Source organism: Rutidosis leptorrhynchoides, chromosome 2 (assembly GCF_046630445.1).
Source record: "Rutidosis leptorrhynchoides isolate AG116_Rl617_1_P2 chromosome 2, CSIRO_AGI_Rlap_v1, whole genome shotgun sequence".
In the NCBI taxonomy this organism is placed as follows: domain Eukaryota; kingdom Viridiplantae; phylum Streptophyta; class Magnoliopsida; order Asterales; family Asteraceae; genus Rutidosis; species Rutidosis leptorrhynchoides.
The window spans coordinates 135769559-135779896 of NC_092334.1; positions in this window are offsets into that span (position 1 = coordinate 135769559).

A 10338-nucleotide genomic window follows, 5' to 3' on the forward strand; every position below is an offset into this window, starting at 1 on the left:
AAATCATTTTCATTTACCTTCTCTTTGTTCCTACCTCGTTGTGTAATCGAGTTTGCTAAGAACCTATGGATTACTCTTAGCTCAGCTCTATCAATATCAGTTAGGGATGAGCAGATTTTTCAATTTCCCGAAACCGAACCGGTACCGAAAATCGGTACCGATCGGGATTCGGTATCGGTATCGGTCCTTGATTTTAAGCTAATTCGGTATCGGTATTTTTCGGTACGGTACCATTCGGTATTGGTCTAATTCGGTATCGGTATTTTTCGGTGCGGTACTGAAAAAAATCGAAAAAAACGTATTTAAACCGTATTAAATACATGTAAAAATCGAAAAAATGTAAATTCGGGACAAACGGTATAATACCGAAAATTACCGGTACCGGTATTGGAAAAACGGTACGGTACCGGTATTCGAAATTGGGTAAATTCGGTACCGGTAATTTTTGGTTTCGGTACGGTTCGGTAGCGGTTCTGTACCGTGTTCATCCCTAATATCAGTATAAGAGTAATACCCCCCACGAAATCGGTTATGGCTGGTCATTCTACTCCATATTCTATTCATATCAAAATTTTCATCAACCCTCCTACCATTAACTATCAACCTTTGACAATCAGTAGATGCAAGTTCCTCAGGCGTATATATACACAAAGCCTGGGCCATATCTAATAGAGACATATGACGCATCACACCTCCTAATAAAAATCTAATAAAACTCCGATCGGTTAAGCTAGCTACCCGATCATTTATTCAACATTACATAATAATTCCACACACCATTCTCTATATACATGCCTACGTATATTGAATAAACGTTCCCAATCATTAAAAGTAGAATTACCATACCTTTGTGTAAGTAATTCTCTGATTGGATCGGCCAATTCCACTGTTTCTAACGATTCCCAATCTATTACCCTGGGTACTTCAGCATCATTAGACTGAAGGGTGTGTAAGTTCCTTTGATATTTTGGATATTCTATCCAAAATCTGTCAAACTTCAATTTTGGGTGTAAATTTGCCTCATGGATATTTGAAAATGAAATGACTTAATGAGGTATATTTTGTCTGTATTGGTCGTTAATCTCCTGTTCGTCTGCATTCTCAGGAGGAGCATTGTGAGCCTGTGATGCGGATGAAGATTCACCCTTTTCAGTCTGCAAAACATATTAAACATAATTTTTGTGCATCCAAATATGCATTAGTGTTAGCAGAATCATAAATCAAAACAATCATAATGACATGTTTAATCCGTATTAAACTTTATACGCATTTTCACAATATTAACAATTCTACACTTTTACAAATAAACATATATGAAAATGTATACAATGTTCCTTAGCATTCATCTTCTAAATCATGTCAAAAATAATCATTATAGCAATTAAACGAGTTCCAAATGACATTCATATCAATTAAATCGAGTTCATGCATTTTTGACTCAAAAAGTCCACTTTAATACTCAAAAATCATGTTTAGGGTCAAAGTTTTGATCATTTAGCAACCTAAACATGTTACACTACTTAATTAAACATGAACCATCAACAAAATTCAGCCATAACCCGTTTATATCAATAAGCCCCAATATTTGCTCAAGAACACAAACCCTAGATTACTCAAAATTTGAAGTTTAAGGCTTCTAATTATGTTAAATAGCATCAATCTAGGTTATTCAAGCATAATATACAAACAATTTAAGCACAATTAAGCTAGAAATCATCAAAATCAAATTAGGTATAATTTTGCTCAAGAACACTAAAAATTCGAATTAAAGAGTGTTTAGATGTAGAAATTACCGATTTCCTTGAAAACTTTCTTGGCAAGTATCTCCTCATCGTGATTTTAGCAAGAAATTTGATGATTAACGGTGAAAAATCGCGTTTTTAGATGGTTTTTGTGGGTTTTTTCGCAGAAAATATGTGGGTGTGTGTGTTTGGGGACTGGTCTGTCGACCAGTTAACCTGGTCTGGAATTTTGGATCTCCGCGAGTGCGGATGTGGTACCCCACTAACCTCCGGGAGTGCGGATATTTTTTTTTATAAAATCTTTAATAATAAAACAATTAATTAAATTTAAAATTTTGTTTTCCTTTTATTTAGGACGAGGTTGTTTCGGTACGTTTACCTAGTCCGTCCATCGACAAAATTTTAAATTTTTTCATTTTAAAGCGATTGTTTTAAAAGCAAAGATTTTTTAGTTTTTTTAAATGTTTTTGGCATACTTTAAATCAATAAGATTAAAAATAATGATAACAAAATTTCTCGCCCCGCCCTTGGGTAAAGCAATTTCGGTTACATAATCTAGTCTTCAACTTATGACGAATTTTAGAAATCATATTTTTAACTTAATGAAATAAAGTAAATTTTGTTTTTAAATTCACACCAAACTTAAATTTAAAATGCATAAAATTTCATATAAATATTATTAATATTTATATATTTTAGTTTTACAAACTTATATTAAAAGTATTAGTTTTTAAAATATTTACAAACTTAAATATATTGATTTTAAAAATTTACATTATTAATTTTAAAAATATGGTAAAAATAAAGTTAAAATTTTTTTTGGTCTTTTATCCCACTTTAATCAATCAAATATTATCAAAAATTTACGCCCCCCTTTTGGGTAAAGTAATTTCGGCTATATTACCTAGTTTTACTCCTGACGAATTTTTAAAATATTTTGAATTTATTGATTAAAGATATTTATACCTTATGAATAAACGGTAAATTTCGCAGTGATGAATTAAATTTTTGTATGATATCAATAATTTCGGTTTCGCATACCTAATTTTATTGAATATCAATTTAATACTTTATAGCGAATGTTTCAGTGTTTATTATCAAAAGGTTAAAAGCAATAAATAAAAAGAAATAAAAACTGTACATACTTACCTGTGAGATAGAATTCTCAGAGACCTGCTTTAGCCGACTCATAGGAGAGTCGTTCGATTTGGTTTTCCATAGCTACATAAGTGTAACCTCGATTTTTCAATAACTTTTCTTCTAAACATATGAACGGTCCTTCTCTGCATAAAGTAACGAACTCGGTATTGGAATGTGTCTGATTGTTCGAACATTTCCCTTCGTGTGACCATTTTCTGCATTTATGACATCTTTCAAGGTGTCGTGGGGTATTTTGATTTTCCTTTATCAAAATGTATCTTATTATGATTGTTCCTGAGTTCTTTTCTCACTTCGTCCATTTTGCCTCTTATGAATGATACCACTTCACTCGGGAGTGTGTCATTATTACGTTTAGTAATCAAAGCGTGTAGTAGTAGACCATAGTTCAAATCAAAGGAATTCTTCATCTCGTAAAACCTAAAAAAAATAAAAATTCAGAATGGGGGGAGAAGACTAGTTCTTTAGGGTCTGCTAAGGAAAGACCATTCGGATTCCATTTTCGAGAACTACACGAAAACATAAAATCTAACTCTAACAGAAATATATATTATCCTTAAAAAGACTTGATTCTCCCCAAACTTAGTTAGCTGTGGTGTTGAAATTGTGATTAACTTCATTGTTATCTTCAATTGGATCATCAACAACTTGCATATCTCTGACTTTGGCTTCAAGCCATTGATTGATTTCTTCTTTAACATTCACAAATTCAATTAACATTGCCTTTTCTTTAGGCGACAAATTGGATACTAATCGGTTACATAACTTAAAGTTCCCCTTAATCCTAGCATCTTGAATCCGTTTATAAAGTTTCTTCGTTGAACTGTTGAAAACGGGTTCATCTAATTTCGTATCAATAACGGGGTTCTTTGTTATCGGGTTATCATTAGGTGTTTCTTCATCTTCCCCACACATAGGCTTTTTTATGGGTTCAACAGTTTGGTTGGTGGAGATCTAAACTTTCGGTTCACATAGGTAACCGATTTGTCACCATCCCTAAGTGTTATTCTACCTTCTCTTACATCAATGAATGCTTCGGTGGTTGCTAAAAATGGGCGACCTAAAATTAGAGGAATATCAAGGTCTTCCTCCATATTAATAACTATGAAGTTTGCAACAAAGGTCAAACTTCCCACTTTAACAAGTAAATTATTGGCTATTCCAACCGGGTGTTTAATGGTTTGATCAAATAATTGAACACCTATGCTTTTTGGTCTTAATTTACCCACACCTAATCTTTTGTATAAGGAAAGAGGCATAACATTTTCACTTGCTCCTAAATCTGTGAGTCCATTATACATAGCACCATCATTAAGCAAGCAAGCAATGATAAATTCACCTGGGTCTCCTACTTTAGTAAGTAGAGTTGGTTTGTTAACCTTTTTCGGGTGATCTTTTCTTGGTTCTTTCACTTCTACTTGAACTTCTTGTTCACATTTTTCTTCGTTTCTTGGAATGGGAGGTTTGTATAGGAATTCTTCTTCATCACTCCAATTTGAAGCTTCCCCGTCTTCCAATTTTGGTTTTTCATATGTTGTTGATAACATATTTATGTTTTCATTCTGAGGGTTTTCTTGGGTGGTGAAATTATAATTGACTTCATTGTCAACTTCCATTGAACCATGTATGTAATGTTTAACTCTGTGACCATTAACTTTAAATTCAATCTCATTTAAATTTATCAACTCTATTTTTCCATATGGGAAAACTCTTTTGATTATGAATGGTCCATACCATCTTGATTTCAATTTTCCAGGAAATACCTTGAATCGTGAATTGAAAAGAAAAACTCTGTCTCCTTCTTTAAGTTCTTTTGAACTTCTGATTCTTTTATCATGCCATTTCTTCGTTCTTTCTTTATAGATTAATGAATTTTCATATGCTTCATGTCTTAATTCTTCTAATTCATTTAGTTGACTTAACCGTAGACGTCTGGCTTCATGCAAATCAAGATTACATGTCTTCAAAGCCCAAAATGCTTTATGCTCAATTTCTACTGGAAGGTGACATGCTTTCTCGTAAACAAGTTTAAAAGGTGTGGTTCCAATTGAAGTTTTGTAAGCTGTTCTAAAAGCCCAGAGTGCATCCTCCAATTTCATGGACCATTCCTTTGGATTTGATCCTACAGTTTTCTCTAGAATACGTTTTAATGCTCGGTTGGTATTTTCAACTTGTCCACTTATTTGTGGATGATAAGCGGTTGAGATTTTATAAGTTACTCCATATCTTTTGAGAACTTTCTCAAGTTGATTATTACAAAAATGAGTACCCCGATCACTTATTAAAGCTTTCGGTGTTCCGAACCTAGCAAAAAAGACATTTTAAGAAGTTGTCTACAACTCGTGCATCGTTAGTTGAGAGAGCTTGTGCTTCCGCCCATTTAGATACATAATCATTGGCAACGAGAATGTAGAGATTATTATGAGATTTTGGAAATGGACCCATAAAGTCAATACCCCAAACGTCAAATACTTCACAAACTTGAATGACATTTTGTGACATTTCATCACGTTGACTTATTTTTCCGGCCCTTTGACAAGCATCATAGGATTTACAAAGAAGGTGTGTGTCTTTGAAAATTGTAGGCCAATAGAATCTAGCATCGTAAAATTTTCTTGCTGTAAGTTGAGGCCCATAATGCCCTCCTGTTGGTCCTGTGTGACAATGGTTTAAGATTTGACTAGCTTCATCTCCGAATACACATTGGCGTATTATTCCATCGGGATAACTTTTAAACAAATGTGGATCTTTCCAAAAATAGTGTTTTATATCACTAAAGAATTTCTTTCGTTTTTGGTATGACAACCCTTTTTCAAGGAATCCACATACTAAGTAGTTTGCATAGTCTGCAAACCATAGAATTTCACTATAATCAATTTTCAATAGATATTCATCAGGAAAGTTATCTTGTATGGCCGATTCATTTAGAACTTCTAATTTGGGATTTTCAAGACGAGAAAGATGATCAGCTGCAAGGTTTTCTGCTCCCTATTTGTTTCGGATTTCAATATCAAACTCTTATAAGAGTAAGATCTAACGGATTAATCGTGGTTTGGCATCTTGTTTTGAAAATAGGTATCTAAGAGCAGAATGGTCGGTATAGACCACCGTTTTTGCTAGAACGAGATATGATCGAAATTTGTCAAAAGCAAAGACAATAGCAAGGAGTTCTTTTTCAGTAGTTGTATAGTTCGTTTGTGCTCCTTGTAAAGTCTTACTAGCATAATATATAGGTTGAAATCGTTTTTCAATCCTTTGTCCTAAAACGGCTCCAATTGCAAAATCACTTGCATCGCACATTAGTTTAAATGGTAGATTCCAATTTGGTGTTATCATGATCGGCGCATTAGTGAGTTTCTCTTTAAGAATATTAAAAGATTTGATACATTCATCTGAAAAGATGAATGGAGCATCCTTTTCTAGGAGTTTATTCATAGGAGTGGCAATTTTAGAAAAATCTTTTATGAAACGTCGGTAAAAACCGGCATGCCCTACAAAACTCCTAACTCCTCTAACATTGGTGGGATGTGGAAGTTTAGCAATTACATCTACTTTAGCTCTATCCACTTCAATTCCTTCCTTTGAAATTTTATATCCAAGAACGATGCCTTCTCTAACCATGAAATGGAATTTCTCCCAATTAAGTACTAGATTTGATTGTTCGCATCTAATAAGCATTCGTTCAAGATTAACTAGACATTTTTCAAAAGTATCACCGAAGACTGAAAAGTCATTCATGAAAACTTCCATGCATTCTTCTATCATGTCGTGAAAAATCGCCATCATGCACCTTTGAAAGGTTGCAGGGGCGTTGCAAAGTCCAAATGGCATGCATTTGTAAGTAAAAGTACCATAAGGGCACGTGAAGGTGGTTTTCTCTTGATCCTCGGGTGCTATTGGAATTTGAAAATATCCGAAAAAACCGTCAAAAAAACAATAGTAACTGTTCCCAGCTAACCTTTCCAACATTTGATCAATGAAAGGTAAGGGAAAGTGATATTTTCTGGTGGCGTCATTTAATTTTCTATAATCAATACAGACACGCCATCCTGTTACAGTCCTAGTAGGAATAAGCTCATCTTTTTCATTTGTGATGACAGTCATGCCACCCTTCTTAGGTACACATTGAACTGGGCTTACCCATGGACTATCAGAGATTGGATAAATTAAACCTGCATCTAGCAGTTTAATAATTTCTTTCTTAACAACATCTTGCATATTTGGATTTAGTCTTCGTTGGCATTGCACATAGGTTTTATGACCTTCTTCTATAAGGATTTTATGTGTGCAATACGAAGGACTTATACCTTTAATGTCATGAATCTTCCATGCAATAGCTGGTTTATGAGCTTTTAGCATAGAAATGAGTCGAGATTTTTCATTTTCCGTAAGAAAAGATGATATTATTACAGGTAATTCAGATTCACCATGTAAATAAGCGTATTCCAAATAGTTTGGAAGTGGCTTTAACTCTAATATCGGTGGTTCTTATATCGATGATTTGTATCGATATCTGTCTTCCTCTTTTAGCAATTGAAGTTCTTCTATTATTGGTTCGTATTCATTAGCCATAAGTATAGCTAACATTTCAGCTTCATCAATTGGTTCAGTTCCTTCTCCTAAAGAACATTCTCCTGTTCCTTGTAATTCTGGAAATTCTTGTAACAATTCTGCATGTGAATCTATAGTTTGAATATAATAACATGTATCATCTGCAGATTGTGGTTGTTGCATGGCTCTATCAACAGAAAAGGTAACACTCTCGTCCTCTATACTTAGGGTCAGTTTCTTACCAAACACATCTATTATTGCTTTAGCCGTGTTTAAGAATGGTCTTCCTAATATAAGAGGAACTCGAGAATCTTCTTTCATGTCTAGAATAACAAAATCTACTGGAAATACTAAAGTACCAACTTTAAGTAGCATGTTCTCCATTATTCCTCTAGGATATTTTACTGATCGATCGGCTAGTTGTATGTTTATTCGTGTTGGTTTCAATTCTCCAAGGTCTAGTTTAGCGTATAATGAATACGGCATTAAATTTATACTAGCACCTAAGTCTGATCAGAATTCGTTTGCTTTTATAGGGAGTTTCAGAATTTGGGGCTCCGCGACTCGCAGCCCTTTTTGCCTTCAAACTCCGCGAGTCGCGGAGTTTGTAAATACAGCTCACTCCATTTTGGCTCTTTGTTTACCGACGGTTTATTATATAAATATAATATATATATAATTTATATAATTAATTATATATTATATTATATTTATATACATAGTTAACTTGTAATTTTTAGTCCGTTGCATCGAGCGTTGAGAGTTGACTCTGGTCCCGGTTCTGGATTTTCGAATGTCCTTGCGTACAATTTAATATCTTGTACTTTGCGTTTTGAATCTTGTACTCTTGTAATTTCGAGACGTTTCTTATCAATAATTGGAACCTCTTTGATTGTCTTTTGTACTTTTGAGCTTTTTGGTCGTTTGCGTCTTCAATTCGTCGAATCTGTCTTTTGTCTTCACCTTTTATTATTTAAACGAATATCACTTCTAAATAGAACAATTGCAACTAAAAGCTTGTCTTTCTTGAGGAATAATGCTTTGAAATATATGTTCGTTTTTAGCATTATCAAATATTCCCACACTTAAGCGTTGCTTGTCCTCAAGCAATATCGTCTTGAAATACTAGAATCACTTCTTTATTCTTCACACTTTGTACATCAGTGATTTCTATACGGCGGTATAAACAATGGTAGTAACGATATGGTTTAAAGTCCCGCATGACTATAAAAATTTAGATCCATAAGGAAATTAGATCTTTATGAAAACATTTGATCTTTTGAAAATTAAATCTAGTTTTTACCCAAGATAAGTTTTCCGGAATAACCCTTTACCGGTATTTGCAAAATATTTTTGTGGGTTTGGTGGGTTTCAGATTTGACAATTTTAGCTCAAAACTTGCGGTTTTGTGTCACCCACTTGCTAACCTTGTATTTGAAAAGCAAGACGTCCAGTTTACTTGTCCCGTATATTACCTTTTGGTAAACTACCGTCCGGTTGTAAAGGAAGCGTTGAACAAGCAACTGTTAAGACAATGTCCCCTGACATGCTTTTAATTATGGTCTATAACGTGTCGAACGCAATTACTATCCTTGGTAGGAGCAATAGTAAAGCTCACCCTTTTGATTTTTCGGTCTGGCACAAGGTCCTATCTTTGACCACTATGCAACCACCGTTCTTACGGTTGACACCCGATTTAGTTCAGGTGACCTAATGAATTCCAGGTGAATTCCTAGGATTTTACGTTCAATGGTAATGAACGTATTGAAAATAGGGTTTTCAGAAAACAAATCGGTTTGTAATTTTGATCAAAATATTTTCTCGTTCAAACTCGAGTTTAGATATCATTGAATTCCATGAGTTTGTAATTCTCAATCTTTAAGGTCAATCTCAAGGATTGAGTAATATCAGGCTTAAAAGCTGATTTTTGATCTTTTAAGGAGATTATCCTTTCTGGGGATCTGATTCATTAGTCTTATCCAGCTAATTTGCATGGTGCCCCCCATTTTACGAGATAAATCCTTCTCATGGTTAGGATAAATCTGACCACTTGGCGACCCTGTTTAATACTGAGGTCCGTGGATTTCCTGCTGATTTTAGTGATGACTTTTCTAGATTTTTCGTCAACCTACAGCTGGTCTGGACGACAACTTCTTGACCTAAATCAAGAAGCGCGTGCCTTTTTCGGAAGACTTTACTTCCTTTTAATGATGGAATTGATTCATCGTGTAGATCCATCTTTCTTACAGTAAATCAGGTAAAACTTTTTAGTTTAGTCCAAAGCAAAAGTATTTTCAGTTATTTGTACAAAAATATGTGATATATGTTTTGAATAACTTGGAGAATTTTCCCACACTTGGCTTTTATTTTCCTTTTTATTGTCCTCTATTCCATTTTAAATGAATTTTAACATTTTGGTTTGTTTCTCAATTTATGTCCTTTCCGAGGTTACAATAATTTCGGTGTTAAAACCTAGTTTTATCGTTCATAAATATGTATAAACATGATTTTGAGTTCATTTAATTGAAAATTTTACTAGAATTGGGTAGTCAGTATATAAGACTAGGGCCGTTCTTTATTATCAGATAGCACTAGATTCTAATACAACTACTGTTTTACTAGTATTTTTAATGGTAACCCAGTGTTTAAGATAAAAATTTTAAAATCCGAAAGAATTTAACCCCTTCCCACACTTAAGATCTTGCAATGCCCTCATTTGCAAGAAATTAGTAACAATTTAAATTATTGAGGGTGATTTGTGTGAAAATGATTAAATTTTTACCAAAGTTTCCAAATATATTGGCGTTTGTTTGCTGAATGATAAATGGTGCACATCATTTGTTCATTCCGTCTTGTTGTTATTTCACATATATTTTGCATCTTGTCG